We start from the raw sequence: 27,162 nt of genomic DNA on the forward strand, positions 1-27,162 counted from the left end.
AACATCAGTGGTAGGAAAATTATTGGAAAAAATTCTGAGGGACAAAATTTGTCTCCACTTGGAGAGGCAAGGATTAATCAGGGATAGTCAACATGGCTTTGTCAAGGGAAGATCATGTCTGACTAATTTGATTGAATTTTTTGAGGGGGTGACTAGGTGTGTGGATGAGGGTAACGCAGTGGATGTGGTATATATGGATTTCAGTAAGGCCTTCGATAAAGTCCCGCACAGGAGACTGGTCAAGAAGGTAAGAGCCCATGGAATCCAGGGTGCCTTGGCACATTGGATACAAAACTGGCTTAGTGACAGAAGGCAGAGGGTGATGGTCGAAGGTTGTTTTTGTGACTGGAAGCCTGTGGCCAGTGGGGTACCACAGGGATCGGTGCTGGGTCCCTTGCTGTTTGTGGTCTACATTAATGACTTGGATATGAATGTAAAAGGTATGATCAGTAAGTTCGCGGATGATACAAAAATTGGCAGGGTGGTAAATAACGAGGAGGGTAGCCTCAGTCTGCAGGACGATATAGATGGGTTGGTCAGATGGGCGGAACAGTGGCAAATGGAATTTAACCCGGAAAAGTGCGAGGTGATGCACTTTGGGGGGACTAACAAGGCAAGGGAATACACAATGAATGGTAAGACCCTAGGCAAGATGGAGGGTCAGAGGGATCTGGGTGTGCAAGTACACAGATCCCTGAAGGCGGCGGAACAGGTGGATAAGGTGGTAAAAAAGGCATATGGGATACTTGCCTTCATTAGCCGAGGCATTGAATATAAGAGCAAGGAGGTTATGATGGAACTGTATAAAACACTGGTTAGGCCACAGCTGGAATACTGTGTGCAGTTCTGGTTGCCACACTACAGGAAGGATGTGATCGCGTTGGAGAGGGTGCAGAGGAGGTTTACCAGGATGTTACCAGGGCTGGAGCGCTTCAGCTATGAAGAGAGACTGGGCAGATTGAGTTTGTTTTCCTTGGAGCAGAGGAGGCTGAGGGGGGACATGATTGAGGTGTGTGATAAAAACGATAACTTCCGGGAAGTTATGTCATCACTTCCTGTGAACTATGAACTGTGTACATACCTCACTTCCTGTCATATGTCACTTCCTGTTGGATTGGTATAAATACTGGTCTGTTCAGTATTGTAAGAGGCTTCTACCAGAGGCATGGTAAAGACCTCTCTTGTGTATATAGTGTGTTTATAAGTTACTTAAAGCTTACTTTAAAGTTACTTGATGGTAAGTCTCCTTTTTCTTACATCAATTTAAGTAACTTAGTATTTACACTGACAAATACTAGACCTTCAGACAAACTCGGAAGTTAAGGATCCAGGGAACCACCCATCATGGAGAAAATCCTTAGACCTATTCGTCTGGACTTGGACCCGAATACACCAGTAGCTGGCAGGGTATGGAAGCATTGGTATCGTACTTTTGAGAATTTTCTGGATGAATGTAAAGCGGATGCTCCTGCTAAATTGAAGATACTTGTCAATTATGTGACCCCAAAAGTGTTCGAATATGTTGATGACTGGGATAATTACGAAGAGGTGATTCGGGAACTTAAGAAACTGTATGCGAAGACCCCAAATGAGGTCTATGCTAGACATCTACTGGCCACAGCCCGACAAGGGCCAGGGGAATCAATTGACGAATTCCTGCAAGAACTTCGCAGGCTCAGCGTAGATTGTAACTTTCAGGCAGCCTCAGCTGAGCTGTACCGCCAAGAAATGATTCGTGATGCTTTCATCTGCGGGATTGCCTCTCCATTTATACGCCAGCGTCTACTAGAAAGTAAAACACTTGAGCTACAAAAAGCTTTTGACCTAGCTTGTTCACTGGATTTGGCAAAGAGAAATGCAGACCTCTATCAGCTGCCCAGATCTCGATCTGCTGCTATAGCTGCAACCAGACAATTCAAGCGGTCTCAGGTGAACCCTATCATGGGGGAATCTAATTCTGATAATTCTGATGAAGAAGAGGAGGACGACCCCACTTTAACAGCCTCTTGGCAATCTAGGAAGGAATGCTTCTTTTGTGGAGATGCTTTTCACCCTAGGAAAACCAGCCCTGCTCGCAATGCAATCTGCAGTTATTGCGGGAAAAAAGGACACTTTGCTAAAGTTTGCCTATCAAGGGCCTCTACGAGGGCCAATCCAGCTAAGGCCTACCGAACTGCCCCAATTAGGGCCTATCAAGATGCTCCAGCTAGGACCTATCAAGCTTCCTCTTGAGCTCTCTCCCGAAGAAGCACACCGAGAGTTTTAGCCACTCTCTGTGCAACGACACCAATTACAGCTGCTTGCCCACAGAACCTGTCTCATGCAGCCACAAAAATTTCAATTAAAGGGCATACCTTAGATGCCTTAATTGACTCAGGAAGTACTGATAGTTTCATTAAGGAACAGATTGTTGCGAAATTGAAACTACATGTCTTCCCATCGGACCAGGCAATTGCGATGGCCCAGTCATCACTTAATACCAGAATCTCCGGCTTTTGTGTTGTTGATATGACACTTCATGGTCGTATGTATCCCTCCACCCGACTTTCGGTGCTCAAGGACTTATGTAGTGATCTGCTCTTAGGGCTGGACTTCCAAAAACAGCATAAGAAACTCACCATTGAGTTTGGTGGATCCAAACCCGGACTTACTATTTCTAATATACCGTCTAAATTACCATTTTGTGCATTATCAGCAGCTTCACTTGATGAACCCTCATTATTTGCCAGTATTCCGCCTCAATGCCAACCGATAATAACGAAATCGCGGCGCTTTAATCAGGAAGACCAATCTTTTATTGCGGCTGAAATCTCTCGACTTCTAGCAGAGGATATCATTGAACCATGTTCGTCGCCCTGGCGGGCTCAAGTCGTCATTGTCAAGAACCCTCTAAAACCTCACAAACAGCGACTATGCATCGATTATTCGCAAACCATCAATCAATATACTGACTTGGACGCCTACCCATTGCCACGCATTGATGATATGGTTAATAAACTGGCTGAATACAAAGTGTTCTCAACTTACGATTTAAAAAGTGCCTATCATCAGTTACCCTTGAAGGTCTCAGATAAGCAGTACACAGCCTTTGAGGCTAATGGATGGCTGTACCAATTTCGTCGCCTCCCATTCGGGGTTACTAATGGAGTGGCTGTCTTTCAACGGGCAATGGATGGCCTGGTTAAGCAGGAAAACCTAAGGGACACTTTTCCCTATCTTGATAACATTACCATTGCAGGTCACGATCAACAGGAACACGACTCCAACCTCCAAAAATCTCGGGATGCCCTCCATCGCCGTAATTTGACCCTGAATGAATCCAAATCTGTTGAGTCGCAACCGACCATCAACATCCTTGGCTACTGCGTAGGCAATGGTATCATTAAGCCAGACCCAGAAAGACTTCGCCCGCTCCAAGAGCTCCCGTCACCTAAGAATCCAGCTTCTTTACGTCGGGCTCTCGGTCTGTTTGCATACTACGCTAAATGGATTCCTCATTTTTCGGACAAAATCCAACCCTTGCTGCATGCTAGATCATTTCCACTGGGAACAGCGGCTGTTGCAGCCTTTAACCTTCTCAAAAAACAGTTGGAGAAAGCGGCTCTTCACTCCATTGATGAGAATCTCCCTTTCGTGGTTGAATGTGATGCCTCGGAGGTGGCGATCTCGGCTACTCTGAATCAGGAAGGTCGTCCTGTAGCATTTATGTCCAGGACCTTACAAGGTGCCGAGCTACATTATCCTCCGGTTGAGAAAGAAGCCACAGCCATCATAGAGGCAGTACGGAAGTGGAACCATTTTCTAGCTCGCCAGCACTTTACATTGATCACGGACCAACGATCAGTCGCCTTCATGCTCGATAATCGAAAACGAACCAAAATTAAGAATAATAAAATACAACTTTGGAGGATGGAACTGGCCTCTTTTGGTTATACCATTCTCTATCGGCCTGGCAAGGAGAATGTGGCCCCGGACACCCTCACATGGGCATTCTGCTCCACTATGTCATCCTCCACTCTCATGGATGTCCACAATGGTTTGTGTCATCCTGGCGTTACGCGCATGCTACATTTCGTACGATCACGGAATCTCCCTTTTTCCACTGGAGATGTAAAGAAAATATGCTCAGAATGCCGGCTTTGTGCGGAATTAAAACCTCAGTTCTTCCGCCCCTCAGATGGTATACTCATACATGCAACCCAACCGATGCAATGACTTAGCATCGATTTTAAGGGCCCAGTGCCCTCTTCAACTCGGAACACATATTTGCTCACCATGATCGACGAATATTCACGTTTTCCGTTTGCCTTCCCCTGCTCCAATATGCTGGCGTCCACAGTAATCTGCTGCCTTGAGCAGGTATTTTCTCTCTGTGGCATGCCGGCTTATATTCACTCAGATCGGGGTCCATCCTTTATGTCAAGGGAACTCAAGGACTACCTCTCAGAACGGGGAATTGCTACAAGCAAAGCAACACCATACCATCCCATCGGAAATGGGCAGGTAGAGAGGTATAACGGTATCATCTGGAATTCCGTACGTCTCGCTTTAAGATCTCGGGGCCTACCAGACCAGCAATGGGAAACAGTGCTTCCGGATGCATTGCACTCTATATGGTCCCTGCTTTCTACAGCCACAAATACTACACCTCATGAGCGGTTCTTTGGATTCCAGCGTCGCTCATCTCATGGGACATCACTCCCGTCATGGCTAACTACTCCTGGACCTGTATTACTCCGAAGATACGTTCGGACGTCTAAAAATGACCCTCTTGTAGACGAGGTCGAACTAATCGATGCCAACCCCACCTATGCAAACATACGATATTCCGACGGCCGAGAATCTACCGTATCATTACGGGATCTGGCTCCCTGCCCACCAGGACCTAGTGGGACATCGGGTGATGGCATTTCACCAGGAAACTCTTGGGACCTATCGGGTACCCCTCTCCAGGATCCTGATCGGACACCAACTAGCTTGGTGCCGGTAGAACCCCGTGCTCAAGGTTGCGACCCTCCCAGTACCGCGCATGAAAGTACTGATCCGCCACAGAACAGCTCTGCACCTCCCTCTGAACAGAGGCAGTCCGACTTTGAACCTATTGGGGCTCGTACTCGAAGCCATGATCTCCCCGACCCTTCACAGGGCAATCCAGGCCACACAGACTCTGACCAATGGCCAACCGCATGTAAGCGGACCAGCGACCCTCTATGACGGGAATCCAAACGGGTGAGACTCTTCCTTGTTCGGCGGCTGCGGACCAAAAGGTAGACCACAGCCTCCTAATCCTGCAGGAGGGAAGAATGTGATAAAAATGATAACTTCCGGGAAGTTATGTCATCACTTCCTGTGAACTATGAACTATGAACTGTGTACATACCTCACTTCCTGTCATATGTCACTTCCTGTTGGACTGGTATAAATACTGGTCTGTTCAGTATTGTAAGAGGCTTCTACCAGAGGCATGGTAAAGACCTCTCTTGTGTATATAGTGTGTTTATAAGTTACTTAAAGCTTACTTTAAAGTTACTTGATGGTAAGTCTCCTTTTTCTTACATCAAGGTGTACAAAATTATGAGGGGCATAGATAGGATGGATGCTGAGGAGCTTTTTCCCTTAGTAGAGGGGTCAATAACTAGGGGGCATAGATTCAAGGTAAAGGGCGGGAGGTTTAGAGGGGATTTGAGGAAGAACTTTTTCACCCAGAGGGTGGTTGGAGTCTGGAACTCACTGCCTGAAAGGGTTGTGGAGGCAGGAACCCTCACAACATTTAAGAAGCATTTGGATGAGCACTTGAAATGCCATAGCACACAAGGCTACGGACCAAATGCTGGAATATGGGATTAGATCAGACAGGGCTTGATGGCCGGCGCGGACACGATGGGCCGAAGGGCCTCTATCCGTGCTGTATAACTCTATGACTCTATGACTATGAGATGAGGAAGATCCCAGATTGGATCTCCATTCTGTGTTGAGTTAGTTGATCTCAGCTGCGTTACTGACGGATGCTACAATTGGCCTCAGGGTTAGGGAGCGGAAATTTGGTCAAGTTTCTCGCTCTCACTGCCTAGGTTCACAGATGAAGTATGGCTACTTGGCACGGCTGTTGGTACATGTGGAACTTTACCCAGCAAGTCATTGCTTTCAGGTGAAGAGGAGGGCATTAAAGACAAGAAATGTGGGGTAAAAAAAGCGAAAACAAACACCCATCAGTCTTTTACTGTGCATCTAATCACAAATCAGTGGCCCTGATGCCCAATAACAGTCAGCACCCAAACTGGCAATCTCCATTTACAGCCACTGTTGTCTCAATAATAGACCCAAGACTGATTAAAGCCATCTCCTAAAATTAATAGAGTGCATAATACATGTACAGTGATTGCCAGCAATCCATTGTTAATTATTACTTGAAAAACTGTGATGAGAGGGTTGTCCTTTGAGGAGAGATTGAGTAGATTGGGCCTATACTCTCTGGAGTTTAGAAGAATGAGAGGTGATCTCATTGAAACATAAAAGATTCTGAGGGGGATTGACAGGGTAGATGCTGAGAGGTTGTTTTCCCTGGCTGGAGAGTCTAGAACTAGGGGGCAGAGTCTCAGGATAAGGGGTCGGCCATTTAAGTCTGAGATGAGGAGGAATTTCTTCACTCAGAGGGTTGTGCATCTTTGGAATTCTCTACCCGAAAGGGCTGTGGATGCTGAGTCTTTGAGTATCTTCAAGGCTGAGATAGATCGATTTTTGGACTCCAGGGGAATCAAGAGATCGGGCGGGAAAGTGGAGTTGAGGTCAAAGATCAGCCATGATTTTATTGAATGGTGGAGCGGGCTCAAAGGGCCGCATAGCCTACTCCTGCTCCAAATTCTTATGTTCTTAACTTACAGTCATTAAATTAGAAGGCGAACAGTTCGGCGTACAGTTCTGGTCATCACATTACAGGATGTGATTGTGCGAGAGAGGGTACAGAGGAGAGTTACGAGGACGTTGCCAGGACTGGAGAATTTTAGCTGTGAGGAAAGATTAGATAGGCTGGGGTTGTTTTCTTTGGAGCAGAAGAGGCTGAGGGAAGATTTAATTGAGGTGTGTAAAATTATGAGGGGCCTAGCTAGCGTGGATAGGAAGGACCTATTTCCCTTAGCAGAGTGTTCAATAACCAGGGAGCATAGATTTCACATCATTGGTAGAAGGATTGGATGGGAAGTTGAGGAGAAATGTTTTCTCCCAGAGGGTGGTGGGGGTCTGGAACTCACTGCCTAAAAGGGTGGTAGAGGCAGAAACCCTCATCACATTTTAAAAGTACTGTACTTGGATATGCACATGAAGTGCCGTAACCTACAGGGCTACGGACCAAGTGCTGGAAAGTGGGCTTAGGCTGGATAACTCATATTCAGCCGGCACAGACACGATGGGCCGAATGGTCTCCTTCTGTGCCATACATTTCTACGATTCTATGATCCAATATTTTCAGTGTGGACATTAGGAGACTAATTGTCATCTTGCTACCGCCTCGTTTTTCGACAAGAACGGGGCAGCAGCAAGATGATCATTGCAGCAAAGAACATGCAGCTTGAGCAGCTCACTGATTCTCTTCAAATGATTCAGGTGTCCTTTGAGCTTCACCAGGTGGGCAGCGCGCTTGCTCCGCCTACTGCCTGCCCGATGAATGGGCCACATGAAAATGGGGCCCCTATCACGTATTAATAACACCAGAGCCCACTGGCCCCACTGACAACAGCCACTGATGGATCAACTGCTGGTAAAGTGTATCCAAACTAACAAAGGCACCCTCGCCACAGTACCAGCTTCATAATTAGTTTCATCTCAATGTTCAGATGATGGTATCCTGATCACCCTGGCATGCCGTCGTTCATGCAATACCATGTAAAGCGTGGCATGGTGTGATTGGATCCAGTCCAGATCCAAGGTCGTCCCATCCTCTGTCATCGAATTACAGTATGCAGATGATGCTTGTGTCTGTGCTCACTCGGAGGTCGAAATCCAAACCATCGTCAACACCTTCACCAAAGTGTACGAGAGCATGAGCCTTACACTAAACATCCGTAAGACAAAGGTCCTCTACCAACCTGCCCCCGCCACACAGTACTGCCCCCGATTATCAAAATCCACGACAAGGCCTTGGACAACGTGGACCACTTTCCATACCTCAGGAGCCTACTGTCAACAAGGGCAGACGTCAACGACGAAGTCCAACACCGCCTTCAGTGTGCCAGTGCAGCCTTCGGTCGCCTGAGGAAGAGAGTGTTTGAAGACCAGGACCTCAAACCCGGCACTAAGCCCATGGTCTACAGAGCAGCAGTGATCCCCGCCCTGCTGTATGCCTCAGAGACATGGACTATGTACAGCAGGCACCTCAAAGCACTGGAGAGGTACCACCAATGCTGCCTCCGCAAGATCCTGCAAATCCATTGGCAGGATAGGCGCACCAACGTCAATGTTCTTGCTCAGGCCAACATCCCCAGCATCGAAGCTTTGACCACGCGCAATCAGCAAGATGGACGGGTCACATTGTCCGCATGCCCGATACGAGACTCCCAAAACAAGCGCTCTACTCGGAGCACCAGCACAGCAAGAGAGCCCCAGGTGGACAGAGGAAACGCTTCAAGGACACCCTCAAAGCCTCCGTGAAAAAGTGCAACATCCCCACCGACACCTGGGAATCCCTGGCACAAAGTGGAGGAGAAGCATCCGGGAAGGCACCGAACACCTCGAGTCTCTTCGCTGGGAGCAAGCGGAAGCCAAGCGCGGGCAGCGCAAGGAGCGCACGTCAACCCAAGCACCCCACCCACCTGCCCCTTCAACCACCGTCTGCCCCACCTGTGACAGAGACTGTAGGTCCCTCATTGGACTCATCAGTCACCTGAGAACTCATTTTTAATGTGGAAGCAAGTCATCCTTGGTTCCGAGGGACTGCCTAAGAAGGGAAGAAGACTGTTGAAGAACCTTCCAGTATAAAGGTTAGACAGGTAGTCAGGCATCTGATTGTGATGCCACTGGGAGGTCTGCTAGCACAGCCGTCACTGGGAAGAGGATACTCCATCGACAACATCTGCCAAAGCGAGGTTTGCCACCTCGCTCTACAGATGTTGGGGTGCAGGTGCAGACGGGTGGGCTCAGAGCACCTCTCGGGCAGCCTGACCTGCCTGGCATCCTTCTGCTGGTCAGCCTGTTCCTGCAAGCACATCAGCTCAAAGAATTCCTGGTGGCAAACCCTCTGGTGCCAACATAGGGAGCTCGGGGCAAAAATAAATAAATACATAGGCTCGGAATTTGCGGTCCTGATGACTGGCAGCGTTCGTCGTCATTTCGCCTTTGAAACTGACCACAGCCTCAGGATTTAGCGCATTAGCAGCCTACCGCGGAAATCCTGAAGTTGCGATCTGTCAGTCACTGCTCCTCCACAGGCTGCGCTGTGCCTTTGCACAACCTCCTCCTCCTCCACGCCCCCCCCCCCCGACCTTTTAAAAGTTTGTTCATCTTTATTTTAGATTTACCTTTTCCCCATGTGAGAGCCCCAATCTTTGTTTTGCTCTTTCTAACATTTTTAAAAAGTTAGAATCAAAGGAGTTTAGCCACTTTCTGATGAAAGGTCATCGACCTGAAACGTTAACTCGGTTTCTCTCTCCACAGATGCTGCCTGACCTGCTGAGTACTTCCAGCATTTTCTGTTTTCATTTGAGCTTACCCACTTTGTGGTTTGCGATCTGTGAAAAGTTCTGCATTTTGATTGGCCGTTTAGACAGCTTGTTGACGTCACATTACCCCTTCGCTAGGAATCCCCATTAACTTGCATTGATTTCAATTATGCGTCGGAAATGCCGAACTTCTCGCCACAGAGACCGCGAGATCTTTGTGCGAAGCTTACTTCGGGGCCAGCGGCGAATGCCTTTGCTTCGCTGCAGAGCGCAAATTACGGGCCATAATTTCACTTGGCACTAAGGCTCATGAAAGCCTAAGTGCCAGCTGGAAACAAAAGAAATCCCATAAAAACGACAAGAATGGCCTTTAAAAGGCCTAATGCACTTACCACAAAACTGCAGGAGCCTTTTAAATGTTTTTCTGTTGCAGATCCGCCCCAGGTTTTATCTCCTGCCAGGTTTGACTGACATGTTGGAGACTCACCGTACATCATGCCCCTGGGGCAGAAAATGGTGCGGAAATCGTCCATGTCCCTCTTTGAATACGGTAATGAAGTACCTGCCTGATTTTTGACGTTATTTGAACTTCTCGATGACTGTGTTACTGCCTTGTAACACTGCCTGTGTGATATCCTGTATGTAGCAGACTTTCACCTGTGGTTGCTATCCTGTATGTGACACACTTCAACCTGGTTATTATCTTGTATGCAACACATTCCAGCATATGTGTTACTTTGTATGTGATATGCTGTAGTCTGTGTGTTATCCTATGACACACACCAGCCGGTATATTTTATCCTGTGGACAATCAACAACAACAACTTGCATTTATATAGCACCTTTAACGTAGTAAAACATTCCAAGGCACTTCACAGGAGCGTAATCAGACAACGATTTACACCAAGCCAAAGGTGGAGGACAGTAGGACAGGTGACCAAAAGTTTGCTCAAAGAGGTAGATTTTAGGGAGCGTCTTAAAGGAGGAGGGAGAGGTAGGGAGGTTTAGGGAGGGAATTCCTGAGCGTAGGGCCCACATAGCTGAAGACACGGCCGCCAATGGTGGAGCGAGTGAAGTGGGGGATGCGCAAGAGACCAGAATTGTAGGAACGCAGAGTTCACAGAGGGTTGTAGGTCTGGAGAGGGTTACAGAGATAGAGGGGTTAACCCATGGAGCGATTTGAACATGAGGATGAGTATTTTAAAATGGCGGTGTTGGTGGACCGGTAGCCAATGTAGGTAATCAGGATTAGACATTTACAAAATATACATTTCTCAGATGCTAAATGAAAGAAGATTATGTGGCATATTTTAAAATTTTCAGTTTTCATTGTTGACTATACTGTTTGTACTGTAGGCTTAAATTTTACCTTGTAATTCAGTAAAAGTAAAAAATAATGTTAAAAGTGCTATAACAGCAGGGAAGTAAGACCCAGGATCCAGTACAGCGCATGGATTTTATAATGTGGCTGTAAATATATTAATAATACATGACTGAGTTGGAGGGGATAAATTCTCGCTGTCACAGCCTGCAACTTAAAACAATCACATTTAATAGATAGAATGGATTGAGCTGCTCAGGCTCCATTTACTTTCCAGCTATTCACTTCAGTGCAATCAACTATTTATCAAATTCTCTGAGGTACTTTCATTTTGAATTAGCCACAATCTGACATCCTTGCTCTAATTATCTGGTTTATAACTTCGGAAGAACGTTGTGGGCAAACAATTAAGCATTTAGCCTTCGTGCAGTGAAACATTTCATCAAGGTTTTACCCTCCCCCAGTTCAGCCTCAAGGTTTCGGCTCTCTACTCTGTTATTATCCCCCCCTCTAGCCATGTCTCAAATCAACGCTTGATTAGTGAACTACTCTGTGGCACAGGTGCACAACAGGTTGTTCCAACTTGTGGGGGTTTATTATGAGTCGTAAAAATACGTGGCAGAAGCAGAGGAACCCCCCCTCCCATCTCTGCTCCTCCATGCAAGAGGGAACAAACTGTGAAACATCTGCTTGAGTCCAGACAGATCAGAACACTCAGATCCTGTCTGCTCCAACTGATGGTACAATTACTTTCTTCTGAACAGCTCCCCAGTGACCATAAATTGAGAGAGACTCTCATTCCATCTGGAATAAAAAAGGATATGGCGTTCCTATGAACAAATACAAATGAATAATAATATATTGTCACAACACTTCTGAACATTGCTGAATAAAGTGAACAATCAACAGCCTCCCAGATTCGGAGCACAGATAACCTGCCAGTGACTCTAATAATGACTAATCTTATAGGGTATTATATTGGGCTGTTAGTTCTCTTGTAACTCTGCTTCAGAGCACAAAATAATTGCCTTCTGAGAATCATGTGACATCACAATCGGCTCCCGATGGTCTAATTCCACAGTTCACTGCCTGGAGTGGAACTGAATCATCCAGACCAGGGAAGTACCAAGTTTGCTCCCCAATCTATGCTGAGTTAGCTGAGCTGGCAGTACGGGCACAGTAACTGGTCTGAGTGCCCTTGAGATAGAAAGGGCAAAAACCGGCCGATGTTCTTACTCCTGATGGTTATCCAGGAACTGCAGTTGGAAAATGTGCCTGTGTGGATGCCAGGGCAGGACAGGGTCACACTTGGGTATGATGCTCAAACAGCCTTGTAGGGTTATACACGAAGACTGGACAAACTGTACCCCAGCATAACAGTCAGTGCTTTCAAGTTGGAAAGGGCAGGATTTGTGATTTCTGGTGGAGAAGGGAAAGAAAAGATTTATGCTGGGTGCTGTGTTTTATAAAAAAGAATACCTCAATTTAATGGAACTTTAAAAATACATTTTCCATGTTTCTGGTTAGTCACAGTGAAAACTTTCTCATTTACCTGTCTCTGTCATCTTCATGTTGCTGGTTCTTCCTCACTTTGCTCTTCTGTTTCTCTCTGTGCCTTTCTGTTCTTTTCTGCTTGTCACTTATTTTTCTCTCTCTCTCCCTCACCCATCCCTTCATCCCCACCCCTCACTCTATTTCCACCCCATCACCCTATCCTCCTGCTCACACCATCCACTCTGCTCCCCATTATACTCCTCCCCTTTCCCCCTACCTCTACCCCATCCCCTCGCCTATCTCTCACCCATTCATAAATAGAATATAGAGCGTTACAAGCTGCCAATTTCTAGCTTAGTGCTGGAAAAGCAATGATGATAGGAAACAGGGTGAAGGGCAGAGACCACAGGACAAGGACGGTTGGCCAGGCACCCAGGGCTTGAGTGAGGAGCGGGGCACAGGGAGCTGGAGGTGGACACCGTGGCCCAGGGGCATGGGAGCATCGCCAGTGGGGCAGGTGAGCAGGCCAGAGGCCTGAAGTCAGATGGGTGGCCAGAAATAATAAAAATAAAAATTTAAACTTAAAACAAATAGTAACGTTCAGGAAACAGGATCTAGAGAAGTTCAAAATAAATATGAAATTTTACTAAAACTTGCTTGCAGTGCCACCTTGAGGAACAAACATGGGCAATGCAGCGCCACCTAGTTATGGCACACTGAAAAGTAACTTTACGTACATAAAAGTAATAGCCAAGCATTCCACCAAAGCATAACAAAAGCGTAACATGGGAAGTAAGAGTGGAAAACAGGAAGTGTACCGGGACGCAGCTAGCTCGGCATAGACCAGAGATTGAATCTGTGACCTTCCTGCTCTGTACCGCACCTTCCATTTACTCACTGAGTCACTGAGATATCTTTATTTTAACATGAAATCACTTTTTCTTATCTAACAGGCACACTTCTCTATCTTACTTCCTATTAATTTTGTTCACCAAATTATAAAACACATGTGAAAATCTAACTGTATTAGCCCACATGCAAAAATGAGACGGAACAAAAAATGTGTTGAGTGAGACATTTTGAGATATTTGAATCCATGTCACGTACTATGGATTTATAGTGGCCATAATTCACAGCATCGCCACCTTCATGGGGATTACCGTGATTCATGGGAACCCTGACCCATCAGGAGATTAAATGGATGGAGTAGAGTTCTTGATAGGACGGATTGAAGACTGCGCAGAGGATTGAGTTTGATGGCCAAATGATTTTCCTCATTTCACCCTTTATTATACACAATACAAGCAGGAGAAAGGAAGATCCAGGGACTAAACCTGTGACCTCCCTGACCCCCATATGCCTCAGTGGCATTTTCACATCGAAGGGAATTTCAAAACCTAGGTGCTGTTTTGGGGAATGGAGTATACGTACAGAATAATGTGGCCAAAGTTTTAATAAAAATTACATGAAAAAACAAACAATAGCATTTGTAGTTGCTGTTGGCCCAGCTGCCACTATCTGGCCAGTGAAGGGTAATGGTTTCTTTCATTGGAGGTCTCAGAGGTCTGTTACTAGGAATTTTCCTTTCAGGATTTTCTCTAAAACACATTATCTAACTTCCATCTTGAGTAATAAGCAATCAGTGTGCCTTCAGGGTAGGAACCTACTGACAACTGTCTGGGATTTATTGCTCTCCAAAGCATTTTATCTTGCAGGCAGTATTCGGGAACATCCGGAAGATTCCTTCTGTATATTTAGTCCACTGACTCAGGCAAATCTATTGCACCACGGATTTGCAGAGCCTGTTATTTTATACAGCATACCTGTTTTATTTAAAACTCAGGCAATGAGTCAATTGATGTCTTGTTTATACTGTGTCCCAGAGCTTTTATCCAAGTCAGTAGTCCAAATGAGCAGAGCCTCCCGAGCTTACCCTGCTGACTCTCCAATTCCACAGCCGTGGTATTGATATTTAATCCATGCAGATGCAAACTTGCAGTGTTCTGTGTTGTAATGAATTGATGGTAAATAATATCCTGATGATCTGCAAACAGGTTAAAATAAGCAGAGATAAAAAGAAAAAAAAACTGTGAATGCCTGAAATCTGAAATAAAAACAGAGGGGCTAATTTTTGCCCCTGCTTTCAGGCAGGAATGGGCCGGTAGCGCTATCATAGTCAGACAGCAGGACTTGTTGCCTCATTCCCATTGCTGATCTGCCATTTCCATCAGGGCCTCGACATAGGCGTCCAGAACAGCTGCCTGAAATAGGCGGGAGTTTCACTGGCCCGGAATTTGCGGTCATGCGGCGAAGCAAAGACGCTCACTGCTGGCCCCGACGAAAGCTGCCCACAGAGATCTCACGATTTCTGTGGCGAGAGGATTGCCTTTTTCGACGTTCAATTGATTTCAGCGCTCCGTCATGGGAATCCCCAGTGCGATGCTGCAGTGATGGCAACAAGCTGTCTAAGCAGCCAATCACAAAGCAGAATTCTCACAGACAGGAAACCAGGAAATGAGAAGCTGCTTTTATCCGGACTTTAGTAAAGCATTGCAGAGAGTGAAACAAAGATTGGGACTCTCACATGGGGATAAGGTAGAACCTGAAATATGAACAAACCTTAAAAAAAAGTTACGTTTGAAAAAAATTGTAATTTTGATCATAATGGAGAAATTTGACACTCCATAAATATAAAAATTAGTTTTTCACAGCCACAACGTTTGTTTAGCAGTCAATATGCTGTTAAAAGCACCTAATCCAACAAAGCTTAACATTTAATGGGGTATTTAACAGTGATCTTACCGCGGAAAGGCTTAAGTTTTCATCAGTTTCACTGATTTCACTGATTGCCGGCTATGGCAGGGGATGGGGGGCGGTGGGGGGGTGGTTTGAGGGGGGGTGGTTGAGCAGGTTGGGCCCACAGTGTAGCCAGTGTCGGAGCAGTAAACGACTGACCACAGGATCGCCGCATTTAGATGGGCATGCGCTAAATCCTGAAGTGGCGGTCAGTTTCAGAGGGGTAATAACGGCGAACACTGACAGTTCACCGTCATTACCCACCGCAAATTCCGGGCCATTAAAGTATGCAAATCAGGGTTCCATTAGACGCTCCTGCCATCTTCATGCACTTTAGCACGGTGACCGCTCAGTACTGGACCCAACCGGCACCACTGGACAGTGAAGGTCGGAAACGGACATTTCCAGCGCTATTTAAAGGGGCACTTACCTGAAAATACTCAGATCATTGGTATCTATCTGAAGAGTTGAAGGAGGTTTAATGAAAGTATTTTCTGGCTGACATTTTTTGCCATTTTAGGCAGGAATGGGCCGGTAGCGCAAAGAGGTGCTTGCCCTACTAGAAAATGGGAGTGATGCTGGCCACCCATTACTGGCAGCAGGAGGAGGAGGAACAGAAGCAGCAGTAGCAACAGGTAGCGGCGCTCCAGAGAGTAGCACATAACCCTGGAAGGAGTCCTGGAAGCAGAAGGGCTGCTCGCAAGCAACCTTACCTTGCTCATGTCTACAGGCCCAGACTGAGCTACATGAATCTCGGTGAGGAGCAGTGTAAGACGGGATTGTGCTTCTCATAACAGGCTATTGCAGATATCTGCACAATGAAAAGAAAGAAAGACTTGCAATTATATCTTTTCTTCTTAGGCAGTCCCTCGGAACCGAAGATGATTTGCTTCCACATTAAAAATGGTACTGATGAGTCCAATGCGGGACCTACAGTCTCTGTCACAGGTGGGGCAGACGGTGGTTGAAGGGGCGGGTGGGTGGGGTGCTTGGGTTGACGTGCGCTCCTTGCGCTTGGCTTCCGCTTGCTCCTGGCGAAGAGACTTGAGGTGTTTGGCGCCTTTCTGAATGCTTCTCCTCCACTTTGTGCGGTCTTGGGCCAGGGATTCCCAGGTGTCGGTGGGGATGTTACACTTTTTCAAGGAGGCTTTGAGGGTGTCCTTGAAGCGTTTCCACTGCCCACCTGAGGCTCTCTTGCCATGTCGGAGCTCTGAGTAAAGCGCTTGTTTTGGGAGTCTCGTATCGGGCATGTGGACGATGTGACCTGTCCATCGGAGCTGAGTGAGCGTGGTCAAAGCTTTGATGCTGGGGATGTTGGCCTGAGTGAGAACACTGACGTTGGTGCGCTTATCCTGCCAATGGATTTGCAGGATCTTGCGGAGGCAGCGTTGGTGGTACCTCTCCAGTGCTTTGAGGCGCCTGCTGTACATGGTCCATGTCTCTGAGGCATACAGCAGGGCTGGTATCACTACTGCTCTGTAGACCATGGTCTTGGTGCCGGGTTTGAGGTCCTGATCTTCAAAAACTCTCTTCCTCAGGTGACCGAAGACTGCACTGGCACATTGAAGGCGGTGTTGGACTTCGTCATCGACGTCTGCCCTTGTTGACAGTAGGCTCCCGAGGTATGGAAAGTGGTCCACATTGTCCAAGGCCTTATCATGGATTTTGATAATCGGGGGCAGTAATGTGTGGCGGGGGCAGGTTGGTAGAGGACCTTTGTCTTACGGATGTTTAGTGTAAGGCCCATGCTCTCGTACGCTTCGGTGAAGGTGTTAACGATGGTTTGGAGTTCGACCTCCGAGTGTGTGCAGACGCAAGCGTTGTCTGCATAATGTAATTCGACGACAGAGGAAGGGATGACCTTGGATCTGGACTGGAGGTGACGGAGGTTGAACAGTTTTCCGTTTGTTCTGTAAATTAGCTCCACTCCACCGGGGAGCTTACTGAGGGTGAGATGGAGCATTGCCACAAGGAAGATCGAGAAGAGCGTTGGTGCGATGACACAGCCTTGCTTGACCCCGGTCCGTACATGAATTGGGTCTGTGGTGGAACCGTTGGTCAGGATCACGTCTTGCATGTCATCGTGAAGCAGGCAGAGGATGGTGACAAACTTTTGAGGGCAGCCGAATTTGAGGAGGACACTCCATAATCCCTCATGGTTGACAGTGTCAAAAGCCTTTGTGAGGTCAAAAAAGGCCATGTACAGCGGTTGGTGCAGTTCCCTGCATTTCTCTTGTAATTGACATGCGGTGAAGATCATGTCCATTGTGCCCCTTAGTGGGCGGAATCTGCATTGCGACTCTGGGAGGAGCTCTTCAGCCACTGGGAGAAGGCGATTGAGGAGGACTCTTGCGATGACTTTCCCTGTGGCAGACAGCAGGGAAACTCCTCTGTAATTACCGCAATCGGACTTGTCACCTTTCTTGAAGATGGTCACAATTACGGCATCTCTGAGATCCCCTGGCATGCTCTCCTCCTTCCAGATAAGAGAAATTAGTTCATGAATTCGTGCCAGTAGTGCTCCTCTGCCATGCTTTAGCGCCTCAGCAGGGATTCCATCTGCTCCTGAGGCCTTGTTGTTCTTCAGTTGTCGAATGGTCTTTTCAATCTCATGCCGGGCTGGGGTTGTGCTGCGATGGTGGCGGGTAGCATGCTGCGGGATGGAGTTGAGGACACTCGTGTCGAAGACAGAGACTCGGTTAAGGAGATCTTTGAAGTGCTCCTTCCAGCGGGCACTGACTGCCTCCCTGTCCTTGATGAGTACCTCTCCATTCTTGGCCCACAGTGGGGTAGGACCTTGGGTGCTTGGGCCATAGGCAGTCTTGACTGCGCTAAAAAATCCACGCACGTCGTGGTTGTCGGCTAGCTGCTGGATCTCCTGCGCTTTCTCCACCCACCATCTGTTCTTTAAGTCGCGAGCCTTTTGTTGGACCTTGGCCTTCAGGCGTCTGTAGAGCTGCTTTCTTGCTCTCGAGTTCTGTTGCTGTTTCCAGATCAGGAATGCCTTGCACTTGCAGCTTATTAGCTTCTGGGTCTCCTGGTTGTTCTCGTCGAACCAGTCTTGGTGTTTCCTGGTCGAGTGACCGAGCATCTCTTCACAGGTGCTGATTATGGAGGCCTTGAGTGCAGACCAGGCACTGTGGACACTCTGTGTCTCTGCATCACTGGGAGCTGTCAGGTTGTTTGTGAGGTGCAGGCTGAATAGAGCTTTCTTAGCGGGGTCTGTGTGTGCTCCACCGTTGATTTTCCTGCGGCATTGTTTCTGTTGCTACATTGATGAAGATGACAGAGCGGATTAGGCGGTGGTCTGTCCAGCAGTCGTCAGCTCCTGTCATGGCACAGGTGATGTGGATGTCCTTGCGGTCCCTCGCTCGGACGATGACGTAGTCCAGCACATGCTAGTGCTTGGAGCGAGGGTGCTGCCATGAAGCCTTGTACTTGTCTCTCTGCTGGAACAAGGTGTTGGTTATGACAAGGCCATGTTCTAAGCATTTTGTCAGGAGGAGGGTACCGTTGGAGTTGGCTTTCCCTACCCCCTCTCTGCCGATCACACCTCCCCAGAGGTCTGTGTCCTTTCCAACTCTGGCGTTAAAGTCGCCAAGGAGGATCAGCTTGTCGCCCGTTGGGACTCGGGACAGGGATTGTTCGAGGCTGGAGTAGAATTCCTCTTTGGTCTTGTCTGTGGCTTCCAGTGTTGGGGTGTACGCACTGACGACCGTAGCACACTGGTTCCCGGCTAGGGTGAGCCGAAGAGTCATGAGGCGCTCGTTTATACCACTAGGGGAGTCTCTGAGATGCCCCACTAGTTCATTTTTTATGGTGAAGCCTGCCCCATGGAGGCGGCATTCTTCTTCAGGTTTGCCTTTCCAGAAGAAGGTGTAACCACCGCCTTGCTCCTTGAGCTGGCCTTCCGCTGTCCGCCGGGTCTCGCTTAGGGCGGCGATGCCAATGTCGAAACGTCTGAGCTCCCGGGCAACGATAGCAGTACGGCGTTCCGGTCTGTCACTGTTGGGGTTGTCCATGAGGGTCCTGACGTTCCAGGTCCCGAACTTCATTTTAAAGGGTGGAAGATGCCTGTGCGTGAATTGTTTTAATGCGGGGTGGCCGTTGCACACCAGCTACCACACGGGCTTGACAGAGCAAGGTCTTGGTCCAATGGCAAGGAGATCCAAGATGATTGGAGACCAGGCTCTGCTACAACGCCCTAGCGCATGCGCACGCGCACACGCGCACACACACACACACACACACAAACATACTGCTACTGGCGCCTTTCACGACCACTGGGCATCTCAAAATGCTTTACAGCCAATGAAGTACTTAAAAAAGAAGTGGATTCACTTTTGTAATGTAGGAAACGTGGCAGCCAATTTGCGCACAGCAAGCTCCCACACACAGCAATGTGATAATGACCAGATAATCTGTTTTTGTTATGTTGGTTGAGGGATAAATATTGGCCAGGACACCGGGGATAACTCCCCTGCTCTTCTTCGAAATAGTGCCATGGGATCTTTTATGTCCACCTGAGAGAGCAGACGGAGCCTCAGTTTAACGTCTCATCCAAAAGACGGCACCTCCGACAGTGCAGCACTCTGTGGAAATGTACCCAACAGGAGGCACTGCCTTTGGGAGAGAAGGAAAGAAAAGGGTGAAAAGTTAGAGAGAGAAAATTGCCACCTAGTTGTATGATACAATTATGTGCTATTTTGGGACTCTTGCAACGTATTCTTTTTTTTAAAAAAACATTAAAATGATTCTAAATTGATTCTGAGCCACCCATCTATCTTCCTTCATGTCAAAGTGAGAAACTTTCAGATTATAGCTCTGATTCTACGATCAGGCGCTGGTGGAGCGTCACTCGCGAGGGCGTGCTGGTCAGGATATCACAGGCCCAATTCTCCATCCATTAAATTACAGAACTTCAGGCAAGTGTGTCCACGAGTTGCCAACCAGTATTCTCTACAAACACTGCCCCTTTGCCGGGAGAGTCCAATTAGGGAATCAGCCCTTATAGCTAACATCAGTTTTTTTTAAAGAAACACCAAGGGAACAAGGCTGCCCTATCAGACACTCCAGCTGAGGAGAGTGTGCAGTCACTGAGTACGCAAAACGATCATTACTGCTGATCCTCTTTGCATTTTCATTTGGATATCAAACACAGCCTTGTCCCTGCACTGAGATGCTAATCATTGCTTTTGAGCAACTCTGTCATTAAAGCACATAACCAGAGACAAATAAAAAAACTAACACAGCTGCCCTTCCTGCTGATTGAGGCCAAAGGAACTAGCTCATGCCCCACCTGGCATTGGTTTTGAAGGTCATGTCACAGTGAGTCACTTGATTTTATTTGTTGTCGATATGATTGTGTGTGTGTGTGTGTGTGTGTGTGTGTGTATACGTTTGTGTGTAGAGGTACCGTTACATTAGAAGAGTACAGCCGACAACAAATACACAGATCTTGCACCATCAGCTGCACTCCTGAATATAAATGACATAACCTGCTGGAACCTGTGTGTCTCTAAATTTGCTGGATCAAGTCCTTCTCATCACACCAGCTAACCATGGGGGCTGCACCTGTAAAGAAGTGAGTCTCTGCATTACATTCAGCAGGCCCATGATGATCAGCTCACAAATCTAAACATGGCAAAGTGGCAGCACACAGGTAATTTCCTAGAGACTGGAATAAAAAAAGTAAGTATAAAAATGCCTTAAGTCTCTGAAACTACCAAAGAAACTACCATAGAAGGGACATCTCAATCCAATCAAAACAGCAGTGATAAATGAGGTAACAGAATGTCTTGGTTATAAAGTAAATTTGGGTTAGTTTTATACCATGCCCTCTTTGAACTGGTGCCAACTTAACCAGAAGACTTTTTAACCTGTCATAATAGCCCAGTCAAACGTAGATCAACGACAACAACTTGGATTTATAGAGCAAGGGTGACCAAAAGCTTAATCAAAAAAGTGGGTTTTAAGTAAGGTGTTAAAAGAAGTGAAAGATATGGAGAGGCAAAGGGGTTTAGGGAGGGATTTCCAAAGAGTGGCGAGGGTGGACAGAAAAAGCATCAAGTCCACCATTGGGGGTTGGAATGGAAACTGGGGAATAAAACACAGCAGATCGGGCTTCCACCCCAAAATGTGAGAGCCGCCCCCTCACCCCACCCCAACTGCGCTGGAATTCTACCTGCCCAGGGGCTGAGGGGCTGGAATTTGAAGCCTCAGGTATCTGTTTTCTGAATCTGCATCCAACATGCCCATAGTGTTCTTGCTCAGGCCAACACCCTCAGCATCGAAGCTCTGACCACGCTCAATCAGCTCCGATGGATGGGTCACATTGTCCGCATGCCCGATACGAGACTCCCAAAACAAGCGCTCTACTCGGAGCTCCGGCACGGCAAGAGAGCCCTAGGTGGGCAGAGGAAACGCTTCAAGGACACCCTCAAAGCCTCCTTGAAAAAGTGTAACATCCCCATCGACACCTGTAAATCCCTGGACCAAGACCGCACGAAGTGGAGGAGAAGCATCTGGGAAGGCGCCGAACACCTCGAGTCTCTTCGCCGGGAGCAAGCGGAAGCCAAGCGCAGGCAGCGCAAGGAGCGCACGTCAACCCAAGCACCCCACCCACCCGCCCCTTCAACCACCATCTGCCCCACCTGTGACAGGGACTGTAGGTCTCGCATTGGGCTCATCAGTCACCTGAGAACTCATTCTTAATGTGGAAGCAAGTCATCCAGCCTAAGAGTGGAGGAAAAGCCTTGCGTAGTATAAACATGGGAAAGTGCATGCAGGTGGCTTTGGTGTTACCCTCCCACAATGCAAGAGAGCCTTAAGTGGAGGGTTTACCCATCACAGTGAGTGCAGAGTCTACATGTTACTTTGTAGTTTGCTAGGAGGGAAAGGGGAAGTATGGACAACATAACCTAGCGTATGAAGTCATGACCTTACGCTGACCCTCAATAGGAAGTGATGACCATCTAAAAGCAAAGCATAGAAAAACTTCAGATGAACCCTAATTGTGGAGGAGAAAGAGAAGCCATTATCTAACAATAGTCAACACAGCATTTTGGTATGTGACTAACAATAGGCAAGGCTGCTGTGCATATACCTGCTCCACCCAGCTCCCATTTAGCACTAGGCTAGAGTGTTCACACATCATTGTCAGATTCATCACTTACATAGCTGCAAAGCCTCACAGTTAAAAGAACAGATATTACTTGTCCGGTGTACTAAGGAAAAGCTGAATACTGTAAAGGGACATTCAACAATAAAGTTGAATTATTATTATTATTATATTATGCTGTTCAATAAATACTTTCTCAAATTTAAATTTGCTGCAAGTGTTTGTTGCAAATTAATTTTGCATGAAACAACAGGCAGCTTTAGGCTGCCTGAAATATTCTTTGTGCTGACATTTCTCGATTTAGAGTATTTGCCGATACAGTACATTGTGGGAGAGTGCCCTAAGCTCCAGTAGTGACAGCTGACAGTGCTACTGAAAACAGTTAAATTAGTCCCAGACAAATAAAATCTTGGACCACTGGCTACATGAAGGACAATGTAAATTGCAATTAAGGTAGTGGTTTGCCGACTGTTTAAAAATACGATGTACCATTATCATCTCTGGGCATAGTGGGCCAGAATTTTCTGGAACAGCTCCATCTGTGACTTATGCCATAAATTTTGCCATTTAGTGCCCTGATCTTCCCATTGCAAACTCTGTCCAAAATTTCCTGGGAAAGTAATTTGAATACGCCACAGTGAACATAATGGTGGATCAGGGACCTGAGAAGCGGCACAGCCAATGGCTTATCCCATCAGCAGCAATGAACTAGTTAAGTAGATCAATATTGGCAGGATTCGAGTCATGGAATTCTGAATTTCAAATCCTCTCACAATGCTGAACTTGATCACTTGCACAAAATTGATTGAGTTATGGACACATTGAGCTGCTGCATTGAGTTTTCAGGAACATTCTAAGTGACAGATCTCTTTTGAAATAAAATATTTATTTAGAAGATGAAATTAGTAGTTTAAACTACCCAAAATAGCTGCCTGAAAAGTTTCAGATTAAACAAACGGGGCAAAATTTGCCCATTTCTCGGGCACCAAACAGGGACAAAATGTCCAATTTCATGGGGCTATGAAATACGTCCAACACTATATTGGCTTGGGTGATATTCAGATGTCCCTCGCAGCCACCTTTAACAGGTGCTAGGTCCCTTATATATGCTAATGTAGGGCTTAACACCTGTTTATGGATTTCTTTCCAAAATCGGTCAGAAACATGCATGATTTTCTGGTTCCTTCTGCTGCCTAACCAGGTGTCTGTAAAGGGACCAGGCCGCCAACATAAAGTTATGTATTTTTCTTTTTTATCATACTTTAATGTGGAGCCAGGAGCAGTAGAAGAGCTATCTGTCCATTGATGAGGAGAGCCAGGCTGAAGTTGGAAGAGGAGACAAGCACCTGTTTGAATTGAGGGATGTGTACGCTGCCTCTGTGACCTGGGAATGGGTGATATTGGAAGAGGTAGAGTGCCTGTGAACTGTAATGGGGGTTTGACGGTGAAATGTGCTTTGATGAAGGGGGGCAGAGGGAAGTGGTGGAGATGACTTCCTCTGTGAAAGGACGATTTTTTTTTATAGAAGATAATTAATTAACACTTTTCTCCCCAGTAAATACTGTTGGCTGCTCGTGTCCTAACTCACCATTACCCCTGTGCTCATTGACCTACATTGGCTCCCGGTTAAGCAACGCCTCGATTTCAAAATTCTCATCCTTGTTTTCAAATCCCTCCATGGCCTCGCCCCTCCCTATCTCTGTAATTTCCTTCAGCCCCACAACCGCCCAAGATATCTGCACTCCTCTAATTCTGCCCTCTTGAGCATCCCTGATTATAATCGCTCCCCCATTGGTGGCCGTGCCTTCTCTTGCCTAGGCCCTAAGCTCTGGAACTCCCTGCCTAAACCTCTCTGCCTCTCTACCCTCTGCTTTATTTGCTCCAAAACAATTAAAGGAATGCTGGATATGTACTGTTTACATTACAAGCCCCTTTCCTACTGTAGTTTCCATGTAATTGCCTGTTTTCACATGTCATGCTCTTATATACAGGGCAGCTTTTGAGTTGTCAGCTTTTTTTGAGGCTGTTTTACCTTTTTGTAGCTGTTGGTCAGCTTTTGATAGTTTTCTAGGTTAGTGTGTTTGTAAGTGCCTATCAGTCATGGTACAGAAAGATTTCGATGTGTAAATACTAATTACTGATGGCACACGATGAATTCTATATGGTAAATGATCCAGGAGGAACTCAATCCGAGTCTTCCTAACTTCTCGATACAATAGTCTTGCTTTTATTCCTCAGCTAAAAGGCCATTACATCATACCTCTTCCATGGCTTTCATCCTTAGTTTGTGCTAACTTACATCAGCTCAGCATTCCAAAGACTCGCTTTCTAGGTGGAATCAGTGGCTGAAGGTTCCATGGCCTTTACTCATCTGGCCTTAAGACAGTAGTACAGGTAAACTTATCTATAGATGTTGAAGCTACATAAAGAATAGGCAAATGTCATTAAGATACCAGCCATGGAGGGACCTTGAGCGTCTAGGCTGGGTTTTTTTTGGACATCTTCCAAAATCCTGTTGCCAGCAGATTCTGGAAAAGCTGTCTGTTTGTTACAAAATGGAATCTTTAACATGAAATGGATTCTTTAATACAACCCTTCAGGCTAACATTCCTAACAGGCGTAAAACGGGTGGCTGGCCTGCTGCCGCAGCAAGTAATCAAAAAGGCAAACGGAATGTTGGCCTTTATTTCAAAGGGGTTGGAGTATAAAAGCAGGGAAGTCCTGCTACAACTGTACAGGGTATTGGTGAGACCACACCTTGAGTACTGCGTACAGTTTCGGTCTCCTTATTTAAGGAAGGATATACTTGCTTTGGAGGCAGTTCAGAGACGATTCACTAGGTTGACTCCAGAGATGAAGGGGTTGACTTATGAAGAAAGGTTGAGCAGGTTGGGCCTATACTCATTGGAATTTAGAAGAATGAGAAGTGATCTTATTGAAACATATAAGATCCTAAGTGGGTTTGACAGGGTAGATGCAGAGAGATGTTTCCCCTCGTGGGGAAATCTAGAACTCGGGGGCACAGTCTCAGAATAGTTGCCTTTTTAGAACTGAGATGAGGAGGAATTTCTTCTCTCAGAGGGTCGTAAATCTGTGGAATTCTCTGCCCCAGAGAGCTGTGGAGGCTGGGTCATTAAATATATTTAAGGTGGAGATAAACACATTTTTGCAAGATAAGGGAGTGAAGGGTTATGGGGAGCAGGCGGGGAAGTGGCTTTGAGCCCAAGATCAGCCATGATCTTATTGAATGGCGGAGCAGGCTCGAGGGGCCAAGTTGCCTATTCCTACTCCTATTTTTTATGTTCTTATGTTCTTTCCGCTGGGCGGGTTGGGTTAAAATGAACCCAATGGTATTCCTTCCATTAATGGCAGTCTTTAATATTAATGCTCAACATCAGCGAGCGGATGGCGTCCAAGACCCACATTCTCATGTGTCTTGCGAGCTGCTGTCGAGTCTTCAGCTAAAAGCATGGTGCCAGATTTCCTCTCTTTTAGCAGTGGGAATCACAGGTCTCTGGGCTTGATCGGGAGCAGTGACAGAAAGAAGAGAGTGCCGTGGAGGTTGAAGATCTCTGTTTGAGTGCTGCTCCCTGGGACCACTTTTAAAAGTGCCATAAGGCCGATGCCTGGCTCAGGCAATGCTTCTAACGCATGAACTTACTTAAGGTAAGAGACAGGCATTGTGAGCTAACTTGGAGACAATCTTAACTCAAGTACAGTTCAAGAGGACAAATTAAATACAATCTAAGTGCAATAGAAATATATATATATAGGAAATTGCCTCCTGGAGAGTGCAGTAGTATCCAGGTAGATTGTAAAAAATTGTTTGATTTGTACTGAGGCAACATCAGGTCTTGCCCTCAAGCACAACTGTGAGTAAACCAATTCCTTGTAGCAGAAAATATGCAGTAAGAAGTGGGCAGTATTGTTCACCTCTAATGATTTGCTTATCATAGGTCTGATCCTTTGTAAGACAAGGCGAATATCAAACAGAACGTTCACCGCTTTGATGTGGGGCTGAGACACAAACATGCTTTTGTGTGAGCACCAAATAGCTCATCTGTCTTCTATAGTGAAGTGTGAGCCTTAAGCTCACTGCCTCAGTTTTGAAAGAAAATACAGTGAGATTCAATTCTGTGAAGGGGATGATCCTGCCTGACAAATCTCATTCCGGGACCACTTCCAGTCCGTGCAATATAATCTGGGGTGTCATTTTCGATTTACCGCCAGAGCATTAAGAATGGCATACACACACAGAATGGCCACTTGGGCGAGTTAAGAGAAGTTGACTGGTGTCCATAGTACTGCACTCCAGCAAGGAGCCAATGCCTTCAGGAAAGGGGAGAAAAATGGGTAAGCAAAAATAAAAGCAGCCAGAAAATTCCCCAGTAATGCGAAAGGTGAGAAATGGAGTGGAGTGGATCCAGCTCTAACTGGTGACGCAGAAACCCATAATGATGCCCAGTCATCCTCCATGATAGCTGTCCTTTCCTTTATTGATTTCTCTTAGACAGTGGCACTTAAAATAATGGGCCACATGCTACAGACAAGAGGCAGCTGCATTTGCAATAGATGTCAGGCACAACAAGGAAGGAAAGCACTCCTGCTGGGGAGACACAAAACTAAAGATAAACAGATCCGCCCACAGGAAATGATGACAAACTCTTACATTGCCCACGTGACAGAGTGGCAATGACCTCAAGGTCAAACCTAACCCTGGGAGAGACTGTCCTATCGGTGTGAAAATGGTATCAGTCCCGCTATTAAGCATTTTTGTTTTC

The sequence above is a fragment of the Somniosus microcephalus genome, chromosome 1 (genome assembly GCF_052327205.1).
Source record: "Somniosus microcephalus isolate GS21.2 chromosome 1, FLI_Smic_1.0, whole genome shotgun sequence".
NCBI lineage: Eukaryota > Metazoa > Chordata > Chondrichthyes > Squaliformes > Somniosidae > Somniosus > Somniosus microcephalus.